Below are 23,028 nucleotides of genomic sequence, written 5' to 3'. Positions count from 1 at the left end.
AAAGGGGGTTGCCATCCGGGCCCCTTACAGGTGTACTGCCTGTACCCGCCTGATGGCGGCCCTGCCGATGGTTAAATAACCTATGGGGCCCACACACGATCAGTTTTGACCGATGAAAACGGTCCATCAGACCGCTGTCCTCTGTTTAACCTATCGTATGTGCGAGGCCTTAAATGTCGTTTACATTAAAGTGCATTTGGATAAGGCAGCCTAATCCTTTGAATAAGTTGCTAATGCACAACGACACAGCGAAAAATTGGACATTATTCTGACGCAGCTCACCCCAGCGTATCATTACGTGTTAAATGCATATCCTAAATGGGATACATAAAAATCTGTGAATTTTTTCGATAAATATTTAACAGCTTGTTCTTTTCCAATGCACATCAACGTGTTACAACAGAATCAGGTTAATGCGACATAACACAATGCACCAGAATAACAAAGGAAATGTAATTTTCCTTTGAGTTTTATTAGTCATTTGCTGGTAATAAAATTGGTACACTGCAACATAAAAAGTTTCTGTATTTGGGTTTATTCAAATGCCATCCGCCCAATACCAGATCACCTATACAGTGGGACCTTGAATTACGAGCAGAATTCGTGCCAGGAGAACGCTTGTCATCCAAAGCACTCGCATATGAAAGCGATTTTCCCCATAGAAGTCAATGGAAACAAAGATAATTTTCTCCAGATTGACTTCTATTGTACGCAGTACCGCATGTGGCCAGAGCTGGGGGGGCACCGGAGAGACTGGGAAATACTTGGAGACCACTCGGAGCCGCTAGGATGCACTCAGAAACCCTCGGAGAGACTCTAATGCCGCGTACACACGATCGGTCAAACCCATGAGAACGGTCTGATTGAGCGTTTTTACCGGGTAACCGATGAAGCTGACTGATGATCAGTCAGGCCTACACACCATCGGTTAAAACAACGATTGTGTCAGAACGCGGTGACGTAAAACACAACGACGTGCTGAAAAAAATTAAGTTCAATGCTTCCAAGCATACGTCGACTTGATTCTGAGCATGCCTGGATTTTCAACCGATGGTTGTGCCAACTAACGATCGGTTTTGTTCTATCGGTTAGGAATCCATCGGTTAAATTTAAAACAAGATTGCTTTTTTTTTTTAACCGATGGGGCCCACACACGATCGGTTTGGTCCGATGAAAACTGTCCATCAGACCGTTCTCATCGGTTTGACCGATAGTGTGTACACGGCATGAGACACTCGGGAAAGGAGTGTTTCCACGTGCATTCGAGTGGCTCCGAATGGCACCGCCCCCCCGCACCTCTAGCCAAATGCGGTACTGCACACCACAGAGGCTTGAATCCTGCTTGTTTTGCGAGACAACACTCGCAAACCGAGTCAAGATTTTACCACTTTCCAACTAGGCCAATTCTGACATTTCTCTCCTACATCTAAAAATCATAATTTTTTTTTCTGCTAGAAAATTACATAGAACCCCCAAACATTATATATGTTTTTTTAGCAAAGACTCTAGAGAATACAATGGTGGTCATTGCAACTTTTTATGTAGTATTTGCGCAACAATTTTTCAAACTTTTTTTTTTGCTTTAAAAAAGAACAAAACAGTAAAGTTTTTTTGCATAAAGTAAAAGATGAAGTTACGCCGAGAAAATAGATACCTAACATGTCACACTTCAAAATTACATCCCTTGTAATTGCAATGGCCACAGTGGTGACAATGGGCACAGTGGCAACAATTTAAGGGCACAGTGACATGCACAGTGGCGACAATTAAAGGGCACAGTGGTGACAACTGGCACAGTGGCGACAATTGAGGGGCACAGTGGCTGCGTTTGATGGCATGGCACATTGGTGACAATTGAGGGGCACAGTGACTGCGTTTGATGACATGGCACAGTGACTGCGTTTGATGGCATGGCACAGTGACTGCGTTTGATGGCATGGCACAGTGGCTGAGTTTGATGGCATGGCACAGTGGTGCGAATTGATGGCACAGTGACTGCGTTTGATGGCATGGCACAGTGGTGCGAATTGATGGCATAGTGACTGCATTTGATGGCATGGCACAGTGGTGATAATTGATGGCACAGTGGCTGCGTTTGGTGGCATGGCACAGTGGTGACAATTGGTGCCACAGTGGCTGCGTTTGATGGCATGGCACAGTAGTGACAATTGATGGCACAGTGGCTGCGTTTGGTGGCATGGCACAGTGGTGACAATTGGTGCCACAGTGGCTGCGTTTGGTGGCATGGCACAGTGGTGACAATTGGTGCCACAGTGGCTGCGTTTGATGGCATGGCACAGTGACTGCATTTGATGGCATGGCACAGTGGTGACAATTGATGGCACAGTGGCTGCATTTGATGGGCACAGTGAAGCTCTTTTTTTTTTTTCGTTTGCGCCCCCCCCCAAATTTTTTTAGCACCAGCCGCCACTGGACCCAACACAACGCACCATAACAGCAAAGTTATTAACCTAAATGTATTTTTCCTTTGTGCTTTATCAGTGATTTGCATGTGATAAAAGCCTTATCGCCATGATCTAAACTAAACAGGAATCATTGTTATGCAGAAAGCAAGCGATATGCCTGTTTACTGCTTGAAGTTATTTTGATTCATGCAGTGCTCCAAACACAATCCTCTGCAGCAAAAAGCTGAGCTACGTTCTTTGTGATCCAGTCTAACAAAACAATTTTTTTGAGATTATAATCATTTGTTTTGGTTACAAACGTCTACAAGTCGTTCCAAGCAGGAAGGACCTTTTCAGATATGAGTATCTTTCTCTATGACAAATGCATTACAAGCATATACCATATTTTGTTAAAAGTATTGGGACACCTGCCTTTACACGCACATGTAGCTGGATTCAGGATGGCGGGCGCATAGTTAATCCACTTCTTGGTTGACTGCATGAATTTTGGCAGTTTTTTCCATTTGAATTTTTGTTGTTTTTTCATGTTTTGAATAAAGAAATCGTTTTTTGAGGAGTGCGGCGATCCAGGATTTTTCTTTCATCTCATTGCATAGTTGCGGCGGCGTAGCGTAAATGCGGCGGGCGTAAGCGCGCCTAATTCAAAATAGGCTGAGGGGGTGTGTTTTATGTTAATTTGGGTTGACCTGACGTGATTGACGTTTTTTTGGAATGGCGCATGCGCCATCCGCCTGCATATCCCAGTGTGCATTGCGGCTAAGTACGCCGCACGGTCCTATTGTTTTTGACGTGGACGTAAACTACGTAAATCCCTATTCACGGACGACTTACGCAAACAACGTAAAATTTTCAAATTTCGACGCGGGAACGACTGCCATACTTTAACATTACTATTCCAGCTATTTGATGGAATAACTTTAGGCCTGTTAATGCGTTACGTAAACGGCGTATCTGTACTGCGTCGGCCGGGCGTACGTTCGTGAATAGGCGTATCTAGTGATTTACATATTCTACGCCGACCGCAATGGAAGCGCCACCTAGCGGTCAGCCTAAAAATTACACTTTAGGATACGATGGTGTAAGACACTTACGCCGCTCGTATTTGAGCCTAATTTAAGCGTATCTGGTTACCAGAATAAGCTTAAATTTGCGTCTGCGCAGATTCAGACTTAGGCTGGCGTATCTACTGATACGCCAGCCTAAGTCTTTCTGAATCTAGCTAATGAACTTTAACGGCATCCCAGTCTTAGGCTTGATTGATGCTCTACAGAACATGTTCCATAGGAAATCATGTTAAAGGGACACTAAAGGTTCCCGTTTAAAAAAAAAAAAAAACCTTACCTCCACTGTGCAGCTCGTTTTACACACAGTGGGCCAGATCCTGGTATTCTGGGGTCCCTCGTGGCTGTCTCGGCTCCTCCCCGCAAGAACTAATAACCTTCATGCAAGCTCTCTCCCATGGGGGTTAGGTCTTGCGGGCGCGCTCCCGTGATACAGCTGGCGGCTATAGCCACCGACTGTATCACTCGGCCCCGCCCCAGGCGTGACGCGTCATTGGATGTGATTGACAGCAGTGCGAGCCAATGGCTGCGCTGCTATCACTCCATCCAATTTAGCCAATCAACGGCCAGAAAGAAGTGGAGAAGAGGACGTCAGGGGCGAGTGCAGCAGGTGAACAGGCTCAGGTAAGTAAAACGGGGGGGGGGGGGGGGGGGGACCGTCATTGCCAGATTTTTTTTCACCTTAATGCATCCTATGCAAAAAAACAAACCTTTACAACCCCTTTAAATGTGCCATAGTGCAAATCTGCAAAATGCAAAAAGCACTAATACCCCACCAGCCAGGGCTGGGACAAGGGGTAGGCAAGAAGGATGGATGCATGGCACATTGGTGACAATTGAGGGGCACAGTGACTGCGTTTGATGACATGGCACAGTGACTGCGTTTGATGGCATGGCACAGTGGCTGCGTTTGATGGCATGGCACAGTGGTGATAATTGATGGCACAGTGGCTGTGTTTGGTGGCATGGCACAGTGGTGACAATTGGTGCCACAGTGGCTGCGTTTGATGGCATGGCACAGTAGTAACAATTGATGGCACAGTGGCTGCGTTTGGTGGCATGGTACAGTGGTGACAATTGGTGCCATTGTGGAGAAGAGGACGCCGGGGGCGAGTGCAGCAGGTGAACAGGCTCAGGTAAGTAAAACGGGGGGGGGGGAGACCGTCATTGCCAGATTTTTTTTTCACCTTAATGCATCCTATGCAAAAAAACGAACCTTTACAACCCCTTTAAATGTGCCGTAGTGCAAATCTGCAAAATGCAAAAAGCACTAATACCCCACCAGCCAGGGCTGGGACAAAGGGTAGGCAAGAAGGATGGATGCCCTGGGCTCTGTGGTATCATGTGAGGTGGGAGGGTGCCGTAAGGAGATTGGATGGGAGGGGATTTTGTTGGAAGGGGGAGTGCTAGGAATGGTGATTTAGGAGGATCTGTGTTGGGAGGGGGGTTTGTGCTAGAAAAAATTATATGGTGGGGGGAGATGTGTGCTAATAGGGATGATGGGGGTAGGGAGATTTGTGCTAATAGGGTCAATTTGGGGATGATTGGAGGATTTTTACTAGACAGGGAAATTTGGGAATTGGGGGGGAATTTGGCTGGGAGGGGGATTTGGAGTGGGGGAGAGGATATGTACTTGGAGGGAAAATTTTAGTGGTAGAGGATTTATGTAAGGAGGGGTGATTTATTTATATTTTTTTGGTGGGGGCCATTTGTACTGGGGTGATCTGGGGGATAGGGAGAAAAGATTTGTTATGGAAGGGGCGATTTCATGGGGATGGGGAATGGGGATGGATTTGTACTGGGAGGAGGGGGAATTTATGCTTGGGGGCAATCATGCAGATTAGTGCTAATTTTTTCTTAGGGGGGGGGGTGCTGACATGTGATGCTTATGCATCTTGGGGAGGGAGGGACACAGTTTGGCATGTTCTCCCTGGGCTCTAGTTGACTTTGTCCCAGCACTGCCACCAGCTATAAGATCACCAGTCATTATAGGGGCAGCCCCTGACACAAGGAAGCAAAGCCTTGTCAGTAGCAAAATGGCTGCCTCCACATGGAGACACAGATAATTCTGGTGACTGATCCTATGCCCCAGGGCCGTCTTTAATATGGTTTGGGCCCTGGGCAAACATTTTTTTTGGGCCCCCCTCCAGCTTATTTTGGGCCTGGCTGGTTCACATGTATGTGTTTTGGCGGCCCTCATTTGTGCAGGCACAGCAGCCCATTGATTTGAATGGGCTGTCAGGCCCAAAATAAGCCCATCAAGCAGTTAAATACAGACAGTAATGCCATGTGCTCTGAGGCCTTACTCAGCCTGGACTGCAGGTCTGGTCTGTGATTTAAAGAGTTCCTCTATTTTACACATGGCATGGCATGGGGTCCCATGGTGCTAAAGCAGAATGGACAGACGGTGCTGTGACCCCCATGCCATGCCATGTGTAAAATAGAGGAACTCTTTAAAACACTGACCAGACCTGCAGTGAATCATCAAATATTATAAAGACTTTAGGCACACTCTACAGAAAACTTCTATTTACAATATAGATTAGCAAACAGTGACATACCCTGAGGAGCAGGACATGAAGAAGTCAGCCTTGGGAAGAGCAAACTGGGGATGTTATAAAAATCACATTCTTTTTTTTTTTTTTTTTTTTTTTTTTTTTTTCACGTCAGACATAACCACAGCAAGAGACCTGCTCATGATTTTATTCATAATTCCGTCTCTATTTCAGGTATAGCATCATTTGTGGTAGTTTATTTATATATTTTTTTTTTTTCTTGATTCTATATTTGTTATTCTGCTATTTGCATATTGTTTAAAAATTTTTTTTTTTTTTTTTTATTAAGCATATCTTCTTTCAGCCCTTTAACAATTTAAACGGGCTAGAGCGTTCCTCATATATACGAGATCCAACATGCTATCATTACGTAATGACGTGACACATCACCCCATCCCAGTCCCCTCCCTCCCCTCCCTCCCCCCCACTACCCTTCCCACCCCTCCCAGACCATCTCCCGACTCCACCTAGTATTTTTATTTCCTATATTGCTGCAGTCTTATTCCTCTCTCATGTTTTCTGCGTATTTCCGAGACTTTTTAAAATCAATCCATGTTTCCCAGATATCCTTGTTTCCTGCCTTGTTCTTTTCGCCACCGTATTTTACTTTCTCCCTCCTATAAGTACCCTCTACAGAGTCGATCCATTCCCATATTTGCGGGCTTACCGGGTTTCTCCATTTTAGGGGTATCAATCGTTTCGCAGAGTTCAACAAATGCGGAATTAGTGATCCCCTATAATCGTTCACTGGCGTTTCTCCCCCATGAAAGAGGACTATCCAAGGATTATTTTCCAATTCTTTTTTAGTTATCTCTTTTATCAAAGCCAAAACTTTTCCCCAGAACGTTTTGATTTTTACACAGTCCCACCACAGGTGGGCCATCGTTCCTCTTGCCTCACATCCTCTCCAACATTCCTCTGACTCCCCTACTCCGAATTTGGCCATTTTATCTGGGGTAGTGTACCATCCTGTCAGACACTTGAAGTTCATCTCGGCGGTTTTTACATCAACCGCCGAAGTATGTGTCAAATTAAGGATTCTCCCTATGGTCGTCTTCCCCCTTGGAACTCCTAGGTCTCTCTCCCATTTCTGTATGTAGTTTAGCGTATCCGACTCGTCTATTTTCTGTAAATATTTATATACTTTGGAGATATTTCCTTTTGAGCTTTCGGTACTACACATCTGTTCCAATGTAGTGTACTCCTCTCGTGACCTCAATGGGTGTGGGAGGGACTTAACGAATGACACCAACTGAAGGTATCTCCACTCGCTGAGTGCCTCCATTTCAATCCTAATTTCGTGAAGGGTCATAATTTTGCCCTCTAGTGTTATGTCTTTTAACTGTGTTCTATTTTTAATCCACTTACCACCTACCTCTTTAGTCCCAGGTGCAAAATATTCGTTTTCTTTCAAATCTATAAGGGGTGAGTTGAATTTCGTTTTTAATTGTTTGTGTAATCGATCCCATACCCTTAAAGCGTTATGTGTAATTGCGTGTGTTGACGTGTGTAGGGTTCTATAGTGTGGGGGGTTCCAGATTAATCTCCCTAACTGTGCCCTCGCTAAGGTGCATTCAATACTTATCCACCTTTTATCCTGTGACTCTTTAGCCCATTCTATGACCCGTGTGAGGACCGAAGCGTTGTAGTATAATCTAATGTCAGGTACAGCCAGGCCGCCTTTTTTCTTGGTTCGTTTTAGAATTTGGGCAGAGACTCTATGTTTTTTATTGTTCCATATGTATTTCATTAGAAGGGAGTTAATTATTTTAATATATGACGGAGGCAAATAAATTGGGACCATTTGGAATTTATACAAAATTTTGGGGATAAGTACCATTTTTACCACATTTATCCTCCCAAACCACGATATTGGTCTATTGTATATAGTTTTAATTTCTCTTTTAATTTCGTCGAGAAGGGGGATAAAGTTTATTCTATATATTTTTTTCAAAGTATTTGCCATTTTTATACCCAAATACTTTATCTCTCTTTGCCAGGAGAAATTAAATTTCTTCCGCAAATATAGTTCTTCGTCTTTGTGGATATTAATATTCAAAATCTCCGTTTTTGTTGTATTCATTTTAAAGTTTGAGACCTCGCCATATTGTTTTAAGGTATCTATTAACTTCGGGAGGGTGACTCTTGGGCTACTTATGTAGAATAATAAATCATCAGCAAAGGCTGACAGTTTATGCTCATCTTTGCCTACTCCTACCCCATAGATTTCTGGGTTTTGTCGGACCATTGCCAGGAGGGGTTCCAATGCTAGGACAAAGAGGAGGGGGGATAGGGGACATCCTTGCCTAGTCCCATTTTTCATCTCAAAAGGGGCGGATAAGGATCCGTTAATTTTGATCCTTGCACACGGGTGTAAATATAGAGTTTTTATTCTCCTTATCATCCCTGGACCTATTCCTATGAATTCTAGAGTTTGTATCAGGAATCCCCAGTCTACCCTGTCGAAAGCTTTCTCAGCATCAACCGACAGGAATAGACCGGGGGTCCCACTTTCTTTGATCTGCTCCAGGAGAAGGAGCGCCCTCACACCATTATACTTTCCCTCCCTCCCAGGTATAAAACCTACCTGGTCTGGGTGGATGATGGCTGTCATCGCTCCCTTCATTCTTTCCGCTAAAATTTTTGCATACAGTTTCGTATCTGCGTTTAGGAGTGAGATCGGTCGATAACCCGAACAAGTCGTATTATCCTTTCCCTCTTTTTTGATCACTGTAATCGTTGCTGTTAAAGCCTCTCTACTCATTTCATAGTCAGTTCCAAGGCCATTAAAGTATTGGCAGAGTCTGGGGATTAAGATGGTACTGAACTTTTGTAGGTAGGCAGATGTAAAGCCATCTGGCCCGGGACTTTTCCCCTTAGGAGTGTTTTTTAAGGCCTCCCTTATTTCCTGTTCCGTTATTAAACCTTCCATCTCTTCTACCTCCTCTTCTTCTAATTTTGGGAGATTGGCTAACTGTAGTATTTCCCTACTCTTGTCCATTTTTTCGCGTGGGCACCTGATCTTTTGTTGGATATCGTAAAGTTCTTCATAGTAGCTCCGGAATACTTCTGCTATTTTATTTGTCGCATATACTAAGTCACCATTCCTGTCTCTGATTTTTTCTATAAAATTCCTAGTTTTCTTTTTTCTTACCATTCTGGCCAAATTTTTACTAGGTTTGTTTCCCCAGACGTATCTTTCTCTCTCTGTCCGGTCTATATGTTTCTTAGTTTCTTGTTCCGCCAGAGCTCTATATTCATCCCTTCTTATACTCAACTTATGAAATATTTCCCTCTTTTGCCCCTGTGACTTATGTTCCTGTTCTAGCCGATATATCTCCTCCCTTAGTGTTTTTAATTTACTCGATCTTATTTTGTTTTTCCTTGCCCCTTCTACAATAAAGATTCCCCTTATATACGCTTTATGGGCCTCCCAAAGGGATGCTCTTGAGATATCCTCCTTGTCGTTCTCCTGAAAATAACATTCCAACTCTTTCTGTATCCTCTCCGCTACCTCCTCGTCCCCCAACAGACTCTCGTCCAATCTCCATTCTGGTGGTGTGTCTTTTTGTATAGAAGTTTTTATTTTTAAAGTTATAGGGCCGTGGTCTGATAACGTCATGATCTCACACCTTGCTTCTATCACACTCTCCAGAAGTCTGTGGTCGACGAGGGCATAGTCGATCCTCGAGTACGTCCCATGCACAGGTGAGAAAAACGTGTAGTCGCGGGCCCTCGGATTGAGGATCCGCCATACATCCACCATTTGATTTTGTGTCATTTGTTTAATCAGTATTTTTAGTTGCTCACGATTTGTCCCCTGTGCACAGGACGTACTATCGAGGCTTGGACTCATACAGAAATTGAAATCTCCCATCAAAACTACATGGCCCTCTTCAAATTCTTTTAGTTTTCTCATGATTTTACTAATATATTTAACCGAGTTTACATTGGGGGCGTATACATTAGCTAGGGTATAGATCTCTCCTCCCAGTTTTATTTTCAGGAACAGAAATCTCCCCTCCGGGTCTGTTTGTCTATCCACCAATGTGAATCGTATTCTACGAGCGAATCCAATAGCAACCCCCTGGGATCGCGATGAGATTGTATCCCCATAATACCATATCGGGTATTCTGTTGAGTAGAGCTTTATATTGGATTCCAAGGTAATATGGGTCTCTTGAAGATAGGCAATATCTGTTTTATACTGTGTTAATTCACAGAGAATTTTGTGTCTTTTAATATGGGAATTTAGTCCCTTTACATTATATGAGAGAAACTTGACATCTGTCATATATCTTTTTTTTTTTTTTTTAAGTGTTTGGAATATTTTCTTGTGAAGTCAGTCAGATGGTCTCTCTGCCTCCCCCCACCCCCCCACTCTTCCCATTCCCTCCCCCTCAATCCTCCATCCCATCCCCCCTCCCTCCCTCCTCCCCCCTGGCCTATTTTAAGACACTTACGCCGCTCGTATTTGAGCCTAATTTAAGCGTATCTGGTTACCAGAATAAGCTTAAATTTGCGTCTGCGCAGATTCAGACTTAGGCTGGCGTATCTACTGATACGCCAGCCTAAGTCTTTCTGAATCTAGCTAATGAACTTTAACGGCATCCCAGTCTTAGGCTTGATTGATGCTCTACAGAACATGTTCCATAGGAAATCATGTTAAAGGGACACTAAAGGTTCCCGTTTAAAAAAAAAAAAAAACCTTACCTCCACTGTGCAGCTCGTTTTACACACAGTGGGCCAGATCCTGGTATTCTGGGGTCCCTCGTGGCTGTCTCGGCTCCTCCCCGCAAGAACTAATAACCTTCATGCAAGCTCTCTCCCATGGGGGTTAGGTCTTGCGGGCGCGCTCCCGTGATACAGCTGGCGGCTATAGCCACCGACTGTATCACTCGGCCCCGCCCCAGGCGTGACGCGTCATTGGATGTGATTGACAGCAGTGCGAGCCAATGGCTGCGCTGCTATCACTCCATCCAATTTAGCCAATCAACGGCCAGAAAGAAGTGGAGAAGAGGACGTCAGGGGCGAGTGCAGCAGGTGAACAGGCTCAGGTAAGTAAAACGGGGGGGGGGGGGGGAGACCGTCATTGCCAGATTTTTTTTCACCTTAATGCATCCTATGCAAAAAAACAAACCTTTACAACCCCTTTAAATGTGCCATAGTGCAAATCTGCAAAATGCAAAAAGCACTAATACCCCACCAGCCAGGGCTGGGACAAGGGGTAGGCAAGAAGGATGGATGCATGGCACATTGGTGACAATTGAGGGGCACAGTGACTGCGTTTGATGACATGGCACAGTGACTGCGTTTGATGGCATGGCACAGTGGCTGCGTTTGATGGCATGGCACAGTGGTGATAATTGATGGCACAGTGGCTGTGTTTGGTGGCATGGCACAGTGGTGACAATTGGTGCCACAGTGGCTGCGTTTGATGGCATGGCACAGTAGTAACAATTGATGGCACAGTGGCTGCGTTTGGTGGCATGGTACAGTGGTGACAATTGGTGCCATTGTGGAGAAGAGGACGCCGGGGGCGAGTGCAGCAGGTGAACAGGCTCAGGTAAGTAAAACGGGGGGGGGGGGAGACCGTCATTGCCAGATTTTTTTTTCACCTTAATGCATCCTATGCAAAAAAACGAACCTTTACAACCCCTTTAAATGTGCCGTAGTGCAAATCTGCAAAATGCAAAAAGCACTAATACCCCACCAGCCAGGGCTGGGACAAAGGGTAGGCAAGAAGGATGGATGCCCTGGGCTCTGTGGTATCATGTGAGGTGGGAGGGTGCCGTAAGGAGATTGGATGGGAGGGGATTTTGTTGGAAGGGGGAGTGCTAGGAATGGTGATTTAGGAGGATCTGTGTTGGGAGGGGGGTTTGTGCTAGAAAAAATTATATGGTGGGGGGAGATGTGTGCTAATAGGGATGATGGGGGTAGGGAGATTTGTGCTAATAGGGTCAATTTGGGGATGATTGGAGGATTTTTACTAGACAGGGAAATTTGGGAATTGGGGGGGAATTTGGCTGGGAGGGGGATTTGGAGTGGGGGAGAGGATATGTACTTGGAGGGAAAATTTTAGTGGTAGAGGATTTATGTAAGGAGGGGTGATTTATTTATATTTTTTTGGTGGGGGCCATTTGTACTGGGGTGATCTGGGGGATAGGGAGAAAAGATTTGTTATGGAAGGGGCGATTTCATGGGGATGGGGAATGGGGATGGATTTGTACTGGGAGGAGGGGGAATTTATGCTTGGGGGCAATCATGCAGATTAGTGCTAATTTTTTCTTAGGGGGGGGGTGCTGACATGTGATGCTTATGCATCTTGGGGAGGGAGGGACACAGTTTGGCATGTTCTCCCTGGGCTCTAGTTGACTTTTTCCCAGCACTGCCACCAGCTATAAGATCACCAGTCATTATAGGGGCAGCCCCTGACACAAGGAAGCAAAGCCTTGTCAGTAGCAAAATGGCTGCCTCCACATGGAGACACAGATAATTCTGGTGACTGATCCTATGCCCCAGGGCCGTCTTTAATATGGTTTGGGCCCTGGGCAAACATTTTTTTTGGGCCCCCCTCCAGCTTATTTTGGGCCTGGCTGGTTCACATGTATGTGTTTTGGCGGCCCTCATTTGTGCAGGCACAGCAGCCCATTGATTTGAATGGGCTGTCAGGCCCAAAATAAGCCCATCAAGCAGTTAAATACAGACAGTAATGCCATGTGCTCTGAGGCCTTACTCAGCCTGGACTGCAGGTCTGGTCTGTGATTTAAAGAGTTCCTCTATTTTACACATGGCATGGCATGGGGTCCCATGGTGCTAAAGCAGAATGGACAGACGGTGCTGTGACCCCCATGCCATGCCATGTGTAAAATAGAGGAACTCTTTAAAACACTGACCAGACCTGCAGTGAATCATCAAATATTATAAAGACTTTAGGCACACTCTACAGAAAACTTCTATTTACAATATAGATTAGCAAACAGTGACATACCCTGAGGAGCAGGACATGAAGAAGTCAGCCTCGGGAAGAGCAAACTGGGGATGTTATAAAAATCACATTCTAATTCACTTTTATATACAAGCAGCACCCAGTGGCAGGAAGGGAGAAGTGCACGTCTAAAGGGAAGCCAGGGGTGCTGTACATTTTAAAACACTGGGAAGGGAAGCAGTACTGGCACTGGCTGCGTGCCGCTGATGATTTTCAGCCTGATTTGTGGGCAGCACAGGGGTTTAACGGGCGGCTCTGCTTTGGGCCCCCAACAGTGACAGGGCCCTGGGCAGCTTCCCCTGTTTGCCCTATGGTAAAGACGGCCCTGCTATGCCCTCTGCATGGCTTTGGTCACAAATTCCATAATTCAGATCCTCTTAAAATGTCCTAAAAATTCTGCCACTAAAAGAACAGTGGACATATGATCAATTTATTTTGAAGAAAAAACGAAATATACAGTACCCTATGAAATAGATAAGATACATTGAGTAGAAAAAACAGGCTTTTGAATACTCATTTCACACAAGTTGCTGAGAATTGTTTTTAAGACTTGTGTGGAAACAAAAGAAAATACCTTTCCTGAAATGCCCCCCCCCCCCCAAAAAAAAAAAGTATTCTAAAGTAGTGTGCACCTCCAAAATTGTTGCAGTTATAAAAAAACATGGGAAACGGAGCCATTTATTGGGTAGGTGAGTTGGTCTTAAAGTTACAGTGACCCCTTTGCTGTGTTAAAAAGACTGTTGGGTAGTGGGGTTGATTTACTAAAACAGGAGAGTGTAAAATCTGGTGTAGCTCTGGATAGAAGCCAATCAACTTCCAGGTTTTTTTGTCAAAGCTTAAAGGGTCACTAAAGGAATTTTTTTTAAATAGCTTCCTTTACCTTACTGCAGTACTGGTTTCATGTCCTCATTGTTCGTTTTTGCTTTGAAGTAGCTGTAATTCTGCTGTGATCTCCACACTTCCTGGTTGCCTGTTTCCTTATAACCACAGTACTGGGAGATTTTCACGGTGGTCTGAGCTGTCATTACTGTGTGTCTAAAACTCCTCAGAACCAATCAGATTCATTTTAAAAACAAAACACTGCCCTGGATTTGTTTGTTTTTGTTCTGTGACGCTTCCCGACTCACCTCTCACCCGGAACTTCATGTATGTACCTTTAAAACCGAAAGTGAAACTCGAGGCACATTATATGATAGATTAAATTCAATTTTCTCAATCATTTTTAAAAGGAATCAGTTAACTTTTATGTCTCTATACCCAATAAACAGTCATTTCAGCAAACATTTTTTTCCTTTAGTGACCCTTTAATTGAACAAACTGAAGTTAGAAGCTGATTGGATACCATGCACAGCTGCACCAGATTTTGGGTGGTGGATGAGATCTCCAAGGTGACTCAGTGGGCGAACATCTTAATCCCAGGGTCTTGTCCTTGGTGTATGGCAGGGTGCACTGCAAAGCCAAGGCAAGACATAGTTAACCACTTAACCCCCGGACCATTTTGCTGGCCAAAGACCAGGCCACTTGTGCGATTCGGCACTGCGTCGCTTTAACTGACAATTGCGCGGTCATGCAACGTGTCTCCCAAACAAAATTGGTGTCCTTTTTTCCCCACAAAAAGAGCTTTCTTTTGGTGGTATTTGATCACCTCTGCGGTCTTTTTTTTTTGCGCTGTAAACAAAAATAGAGCGACAATTTTTAAAAAAATTCTATATTTTCAAATTTTTGCTATAATAAATATCCCCCAAAAATATATAATTTTTTTATTTTTTTCTCAGTTTAGGGCGATACGTATTCTTCTACATATTTTTTGTAAAAAAAAAAAAAAAACGTGTCTATTGATGTTTGTGCAGAAGTTATAGGGCCAGATTCACAAAGGTTAGCGGATCTTTAGATCCGTGTAACCTATGGGCCAGATTCACAAAGGTTAGCGGATCTTTAGATCCGTGTAACCTATGGGCCAGATTCACAAAGGTTAGCGGATCTTTAGATCCGTGTAACCTATGGGCCAGATTCACAAAGGTTAGCGGATCTTTAGATCCGTGTAACCTATGTGTTTTAAGATCCGCCCTCGCAAGTTTGTGAGGAAAGTGTCAAATTCACAACACACTTACCTCCAAACTTGCGACGGCGGATCCTAACTCCCCCAGCGGAATTCAAATTCCGCGGCTAGGGGAGTGTCATATTTAAATCAGGCACGCTCCTGCGCCGATTTAAATACGCATGCGTCGTCCGGGGAATTTCCCGGCGTGCATTGCTCCCACTGACGTCAATAGGACGTCAGTGGTTGCGACGTGAGCGGGACTTGCGACGCGCGTGTTCGTGAATCGGCGTACGCAAACGACGTAGGAAATTTCAAAATCGACGCGGGAACGACGGCCATACTTAACAATACTTACCCCTGCTTTTAGCAGGGGTAAGTATACGACGGGTACCGCGCTACGGAAACGACGTTAGAACACAGCGTCGGGTCCGCGTACGTTAGTGAATTTCGCGTATCTCGCTGATTTACATATTATTCAGTGTAAATCAGCGGGAACGCCCCCGGCGCCATTTTTAAATCAAAAAAAAGATCCGACAGTGTAACAAAGTGTGACACTGTCGGATCTCAGCCCTATCTATGCGTATCTGATTCTATGAATCAGGTGCATAGATAGGACCAGTAAAAATCCGAGATACGATGGTGTATCTGAGATACTCCATCGTATCTCTTCTGTGAATCTGGCCCATAGCGTCTACAAAATAGGAGATAGAATTATGCCATTTGTATGCATATATAAAATTAAAACAAAATATATATGTATATATGCAGTAACTCAAAAGTGAGTTACTATAAATATATTTAAAAAAATATATATATTTTATTATATCTCTTCATGTGACAACACTGCTACAATGTTGTGTAGTGAGTGTGCAGCTTGTATAACAGTGTAAATTTGCTGTCCCCTCAAAATAACTCAACACACAGCCATTATTGTCTAAACCGCTGACAACAAAAGTGAGTACACCCCTAAGTGAAAATGTCCAAATTGGGCCCAAAAGTGTCAATATTTTGTGTGGCCGCCATTATTTTCCAGCACTGCCTTAACCCTCCTGGGCATGGAGTTCACCAGAGCTTCACAGGTTGCCACTGGAGTCTCTTCCCCTCCTCCATGATGACATCACAGAGCTGGTGGATGTTAGAGACCTTGCGCTCCTCCACCTTCCGTTTGAGGATGTCCCACAGATGCTCAATAGGGTTTAGGTCTGGAGACAGGCTTGGCCAGTCCATCACCTTTACCCTCAGCTTCTTTAGAAAGGCAGTGGTAGTCTTGGAGGTGTGTTTTGGGACGTTATCATGTTGGAATACTGCCCTGCGGCCCAGTCTCTGAAGGGAGGGGATCATGCTCTGCTTCAGTATGTCACAGGACATGTTGGCATTCATGGGCCCTCAATGAACTGTAGCTCGCCAGTGCTGGCAGCACTCATGCAGCCCCAGTCCATGACACTCCCACCACAATACTTGACTGTAGGCAAGATACACTTGTCTTTGTCCTCCTCACCTGGTTGCCGCCACACACACCTGACACCATCTGACACCAAATACATTCATCTTGGTCTCATCAGACCACAGGACATGGTTCCAGTAATCCATGTCCTTAGTCTGCTTGTCTTCAGCAAACTGTTTGCAGGCTTTCTTGTGCATCATCTTTAGTAGAGGATTCCCTCTGGGACGACAGCCATGCAGACCAATTTGATGCAGTGTGAGGCGTATGGTCTGAGCACTGACAGGCTGACCCCCCCCCCCACCCCTTCAACCTCTGCAGCGATGCTGGCAGCACTCCTACATCTATTTCCCAATGACAATATCTGGGTTTGTATAAAACTCAGTGCTGCTCAAACAAATAAACCAATGAAAAACAAGTATGAAAAAGCCTGCATTAATAACACTACATAACAGTATAAAGTGCTCGGTGCGATTATAGTGCAAACAAAAAGTCCATCCATATGATGTGTTGAACTTGTGCAAATTATGCAGTTAGTGTGGATCTCAAAGACAATCCGTGCTCCGCTCCTGGGTCCCCACTCACCAAAAAGTCCCAGGTCCTTTCCAGGTCCTGTAGTGTGTTTCTGAAAAACTAAAGACGCACAAAAAAAATGCATAGGTTTGAACCAGGCCTTAATCTTCATGTTTTAACTTTTACATGGAACGACAAACAAAATAGACAGTAATATAATAGCACTCATAGTGGTAAAATACAGCTGCTTATAGAGCAGGCTAAATGATGTACTTTTGTGAATGTGAGCTAGTTAACCACTTAAGGACCGCCTCCTGCACATATACGTTGGCAGAATGGCACGGCTGGGCACAAGCACGTACAGGTACGTCCTCTTTAAGTGCCCAGCCGTGGGTCGCATGACCGTGACCGCGGGACCCGATCGCCGCTGGAGTCCCGCGATCGGTCCCCGGAGCTGAAGGTCGGGGAGAGCTGTGTGTAAACACAGCTTCCCCGTTCTTCACTGTGGCGCCGTCATTGATCGTGTGTTCCCTTTTATAGGGAAACACAATCAATGACGTCACACCTACAGCCACACCCCCCTACAGTTAGAAACACAAATGAAGTCACACTTAACCCCTTCAGCGCCTTGTGGTTATTTACCAAACTGCAATTGTCATTTTCACAATAAACAATGGTCCCAAAAATGTGTCAAAATTGTCCGATGTGTCCGCCATAATGTCGCAGTCACGAAAAAAATCGCTGATCGCCACCATTAGTAGTAAAAAAAAAAAATTCATAAAAATGCAATAAAACTATCCCCCATTTTGTAAACGCTATACATTTTGCGCAAACCAATCGATAAACGCTTATTGCGATTTTTTTTTACCAAAAATAGGTAGAAGAATACGTATCGGCCTAAACTGAGGAAAAAAAAAAGTTTTTTATATATTTTTGGGGGATATTTATTATAGCAAAAAGTAAAAAATATTATTTTTTTTCAAAATTTTTGTTTATAGCGCAAAAACTAAAAACCGCAGAGGTGATCAAATACCACCAATAGAAAGCTCTATGGGCCAAATCCACAAAGACCCGGCGTAACGGCGAATTTCTAATTTAAGTTACACTGCCTTAAATTTTCTACCTAAGTGCCCGATCCACAAAGCACTTACCTAGAAATTTCTGGCCGTGTAACTTAAATTCCGCCGTCGCAAGGCGTTCCTCATTTCATGGGGGCGATTCCAATTTAAATGAGGCGCACTCCCACGCCGGCCGTACTGCGCATGCTCGTGACGTCATTTTCCCGACGTGCATAGCGCGAAATTACGTTACGTCGGGCTTTGTGGATTGCGACGGGTCAATAAAGTTCCGTCGGAAAAATATACGGCGCGAAAAAAAATTTTTAATTCGAAAAAAAAACGCGTCGCTAGACAGAAGGGTCTGCTTTTACATGGTGTACTAACTTTACACCTTGTAAAAGCAGCCCTAATTTTGCGTATGCAACTTAATACTTACGGAGAAAAAACGAAGCTGAAAAGCTTTGTGGATCGCCCTAAGTGCTAATTTGCATACCCGAGTCGGCATTTCGACACAAAATACCCCCAGCGGCGGATGCGGTACTGCATCCTAAGATCCGACAGTGTAATTCAATTACACATGTCGGATCTTCGTCCTAACTATGGGAAACTGATTCTGTGGATCAGTTCCATAGTTAGGACCAGCAGTTACTCCGTCGTATCTCTTTTGAGGATTTGGCCCTATTTGTGGGAAAAAAAAGGACGTAAATTTTGTTTGGGAGCCACGTCGCACGACCGCGCAATTGTCAGTTAAAGCGTCGCAGTGCCGAATCGCAAAAACTGTCCGGGTCCTTTAGCTGCCTAAAGGTCCGGGCCTTAAGTGGTTAAGGTATCAAAAATAAATACCGGTATATGGGATAAAACAGCTTTGTGAGTTGAGCCTCGTTTTAAGAGTACTGAATTCTCTGTGAAAGTTAATAAATACCTGGAAATGTTACACTGACTCATTACTTAGCATGCACACACTTAATACTGATGGTAATCTGATGTTTGTTCCACTTTAAATCTTATGGTTGTTCTTTTCACATCCTGTGGTTATTTAAGGGTCCGGTATTTGTCACCCTTGCTGTACGTGAAGTAGGAAAATAACCACAAGGTCGTTGTGTATAATGCTTGCTCAAGACTATGTGAATTCTGTATTGATACGATTAGGTGAGACACTGGCATATAATTACATTTCAGAAAAAGGTTTGGAAAAACTGCGCTAATTACAAAAACAAACATTAATCGCATTAATAAAATTATGAATAAAAGCAGCGATTCTCCTGTATAATATAACACAGTGGAGCATAAATAAGTAGAAAATAGAATCACGCGAAATAAGAAAGTTCATGAATTAAAAAGTCCACCAGTGTTTGCAACTGTGAGCTTATTAACCACTTTCCGTCCACGCTATAGCCGAATGACCGCTACAGCGCGGACCCCAATTGCCGGGAGGACGTCAATCACGCGCTCTGATCGCTGTGTCACTGAGACTCGGGTGATCACAGATCTGAGTGAGGGGCTGGCCCCTTACCACGTGATCAGCTGTCAGCCAATGACAGCTGATCACGTGATGTAAACAAAGCTTGGTAATCTTGAGGAGAAAAAAAAGCCAATCACCAGCTAAGGTGCAAGGGACATCGGTCCCGAAGAGGAAGGAGACACATATGCCTCGTGTGTCAATCTAAACCCCCTGCCAGTGCCACCTATCAGTGTTCACAGTGCCCCCCAGTGCCACCTATCAATGCCCACAAGTGCCACCTATCAGTGCCCATAAGTGCGACCTATCAATGCCCACCACCATTGGTGCCAATCAGTGCCACCTAGCAGTGCTGCCTACCAGTGCCCATTATTGCCACCCATCAGTGCCCATTATTGCCACCAATCAGTGCCAATCACTGCCAGCTATCAGTGCCACCTATTAATGCCATCTATTAGTGGCACTTCTTAGGCCCCATACACACGATAGAATCCATCCGCTGAAAAATCCCAGCGAATGGGTTTCAGCGGATAGATCCTATGGTGTGTACACTCCAGCGGATCTGTTTCCGCGGATATTTATCCCCTGGGATGGATTCCAGCAGATCGAATATTTGCTGACATGCCAAACAAATCTATCCGCTGGAATCCATCCCAACGGATGGATCCGCTGGTCTGTACAGACTCACCGGATCCATCCGTCCGAAGGGATCCCCCGCATGCGTCGTAATGATTCGACGCATGCGTGGAATTCCTTATATGACAGCGTCACGCACGTCGCCGCGTCATAATCGCGGCGACGGCGCGACACGTCATCGCCAGAGGATTTCGGTGCGGATTTCAATGCGATGGTGAGTACACTCCATCGCATGGAAATCCGCTGAAATCCTCGAGAGGATTTATCCGCGGAAACGGTCCGCTGGACCGTATTCGCGGATAAATCCTTTCGTGTTTGGGGCATGGGGCCTTAGTGTCCACCAGTGCCACCTATCAATGCCCTTCAGTGCCACCCACCAGTGCCGCCTATCAGTTTGTGTGGCGGCGTAGCGTAAATAGGCCGGCGTAAGCCCGCCTAATTCAAATGTGGTAGATGTGGGCGTGTGTTATGTAAATTTTATGTGACCCCACGTAAATGACGCTTTTTACGAACGGTGCATGCGCCGTCCGTGAAAGTATCCCAGTGCGCATGCTCCAAATTAACCCGCAAGAAGCCAATGCTTTCGACGTGAACGTAAATGACGCCCAGCCCTATTCGCAAACGACTTACGCAAAAAACGTAACATTTTAAAAATTAGACGCGGGAACGACGTCCATACTGAACATTGGTACGCCTCATGTACGCCTCATATAGCAGGGGTAACTTTACGCCGGGAAAAGCCTAATGTAAACGGCGTATCTGTTATGCGTCGGCCGGGCGTATGTTCGTGAATTCGCGTATCTAGCTGATTTACATATTTCTAGGCGTAAATCAGCGTGCACGCCCCTAGCGGCCAGCGTAAATATGCAGTTAAGATCCGACGGCGTAAGAGACTTACGCCGGTCGGATCTAATACAAATCTATGCGTAACTGATTCTAAGAATCAGGCGCATAGATACGACGGCTCAGACTCAGAGTTACGACGGCGTATGTGAAGATACGCCGGCGTAACTTGTACGAGAATCCGGGCCAATGCCTCTGTTACCAAAGGGGTAAAATCCAAACTGATCCATTTTCTAAAACCTTTTAGAGCACTAAAAAGAAAAAACCATTTCCCATACTATAAATTAGAAAATAATAAGAGAGCGCCCATGTTGTGCTTTTTATGAATTGGCCCTCGTGTTTTTTCTACATGAACATAAAGATCTGACCTTCTTACCCTCGGCTCGGCGAGATCCAAATGAATGCGTGTTTGCTTCTTCGATTTATTAATGTTAATTCAGGAAGGAAATGCTGATTATAAGTTACATGTAAAAAGCGGAGACATGGAAACGTCTTTGTTGTTTAGAGTATAAACAGTAACACAAATGATCTTAGAGCTTCTATAGTCATCATGGGAGGTGGATGTTCCCTGTGTTGGGCTCAGTGACCACATACATAAATGAAAGCATCGTATAATATCATATATGTAATTGCGATCACTTACCGTATATACTCGAGTATAAGACGAGTTTTTTAGCACATTTTTTGGTGCTGAAAATACCCCCCTTGGCTTATACTCAAGTCACCTTTTTGCGCCTGATCTCCCGGACTTTGGGGACCGGGTACCGGCTGGCCATAGGTCCCCTGGACCCCAAACTTGGCACACATGTAGCACCACCTTCTACATGTAGCACTTCCTCTACAAGTGTGCAAAGTTTGTTGTCTGGGGGACCTACGGCCGGGGACCACCGATTTTTTAAAGCCGGGCACCCCTTCCATAGACTCCCATGTTAAATGTTCATTTCTCTGGTGATTTTGGGGACCCGGTACCAGCCGGTTATAGGTCCACTGGACCTGGACCTTGGCACACATATAGCCCCATTTCTCCTCTACAAGTGTGCAAAGTTTGTTGTCTGGGGGACCTACGACTGGGAAGCGCCGATTTTTCAAAGCCGGCTCCCCTTCCATAGACTCCCATGTTAAGCGTCAGTCTAGTCATGGGCACAGTGAGGCATGGGCACAGTGAGACATGGGCACAGTGAGGCATGCACATGGAAACAGTGAGGCTAAGTGAGGTACAGCGAGGCATGGACACAGTGAGGCATGGGCACAGTGAGGCATGGGCACAGTGAGGCATGGGCACAGTGAGGCACAGTGAGGCATGGGCACAGTGAGGCATGGGCACAGTGAGGCATGGGCACAGTGAGGCATGGGCACAGTGAGGCATGGGCACAGTGAGGCATTGGCACAGTGAGACATGGGCACAGTGAGGCATGCAGATGGACACAGTGAGGCATGCAGATGGACACAGTCGGGCATGCAGATGGACACCCTAGGCTTATACTCGAGTCAATACGTTTTCCTAGTTTTTTGTGGTAAAATTAGGTGCCTCGGCTTATATTCGAGTATATACGGTATATAATTACAATAACATTGGCCTCTATAGCACACAAGCTCAGAGAAATTGACTAAAATCTATAAATATGAAAGAATGGGGGGGGGGGGGGGGGACTGTCACGGTGCTTACTAATAATAATGGAAACCAAATATTTAAAAAAAGGTAAGTCGTTTTCATAAGAATAGCGTTAAAAGGTACAACAGAGCTTATTTGTTTCAAAGTATCAAACTTTTCATAATCAGAGTGGTCAAAAGAACAAATGTTTGATCTAGGTGGAGAATTTCATATTTGTATATTAGCCCGACATGTTTCATCTAATAGCTTCATCAGGGGAATCAATCAACAAATGCGTAAACTGTACAAAAATACAAAAATAAATAATATAGGTACAAAATATTACAGAAGTATATGTAACAATTTAAGCCAATAATGTACACATAATTGCCCAAAAAACCTGCCTCAATGGGAGG

The sequence above is a fragment of the Rana temporaria genome, chromosome 7 (genome assembly GCF_905171775.1).
Source record: "Rana temporaria chromosome 7, aRanTem1.1, whole genome shotgun sequence".
NCBI lineage: Eukaryota > Metazoa > Chordata > Amphibia > Anura > Ranidae > Rana > Rana temporaria.
This window is presented reverse-complemented; position numbering follows the sequence as displayed.